Raw genomic sequence first — 1183 nt, 5'->3', positions numbered from 1 at the left:
AGACGGTGACCGCAGAACAAGTGCTGCCAGGTTTACCGTAATAACGCCAGCAGAGGAGCACCCGCGGTTTTAACTATTTGATTAACGCGCAGTACGAGGAGCAAGTAGAAATCACATATTCTATAGACATTTTAAATTAAAAAGTACTGTATTTTAATACTGTTAAATGATACCAAAGAGCAAAAACGACAAAGGAAATAATTATGAGAACAATTATAACAGGTGTTAAGGTAATGCATCAACAAATACGGCAATATCCAGATATTATGCAACTACGCCCTCTAGCGGTTGTTTGGTAACGGAATTGACTTCAAAGTATATTGCAAGGATGCTAATGCCATAATTCCGACATAGATACTAACACAAAAAATACAGCAACAAAATTACATTTTTATTTAACCATAATATTGCAATGCAACTTTTGCTATAATGATTGGATTTTTAGAACGTTTCTAACAAGTCTCTAAAATCATTGGACATTTGACTTTAAAATGAAAATCTGTGAAAGTAAATTTACTAAAAACTGAAAGTTAGATATTTCTGAAAAGGATGTCTGTAAGGAGTGGATTTCATGAAAAGCTTTACTATTTTCACAAGTTGATTGTAAAAAAAAAAAGTTTTATAATTTAGAGGGACAAGCGGTAAAAAAAAAAATGGATGGATAATTTAGTTCATACAATTTAAAATAAAATACTTTTAAGATACAAATAAACCAAGTACCTAAGGCCGTAATGTATTTATACAAATCACATTTATGAAAGGACTAATTTAGAGGGAGAAGCGGTAAAAATGGATGGATAATTTAGTTCATACAATTTAAAATATGTGTTTAGGATACATCCATCCATCCTCTTCCGCTTATCCAAGGTCAGGTCGCGGGGGCAGCAGCCTAAGCAGGGAAGCCCAGACTTCCCTCTTCCCAGTGGCCTCCTACCGGTTGGACGTGCCCTAAACACCTCCCTAGGGAGGCGTTCGGGTGGCATCCTGACCAGATGCCCGAACCACCTCATCTGGCTCCTCTCGATGTGGAGGAGCAGTGACTTTACTTTGAGCTCCTCCCGGATGACAGAGCTTCTCACCCTATCTCTAAGGGAGAGCCCCACCACCCGGCGAAGGAAACTCATTTCGGCCGCTTGTACCCGTGATCTTATCCTTTCGGTCATGACCCAAAGCTCATGACCAT

Source organism: Entelurus aequoreus, linkage group LG11 (assembly GCF_033978785.1).
Source record: "Entelurus aequoreus isolate RoL-2023_Sb linkage group LG11, RoL_Eaeq_v1.1, whole genome shotgun sequence".
In the NCBI taxonomy this organism is placed as follows: domain Eukaryota; kingdom Metazoa; phylum Chordata; class Actinopteri; order Syngnathiformes; family Syngnathidae; genus Entelurus; species Entelurus aequoreus.
Note: the sequence above shows the minus strand (reverse complement) of the source record.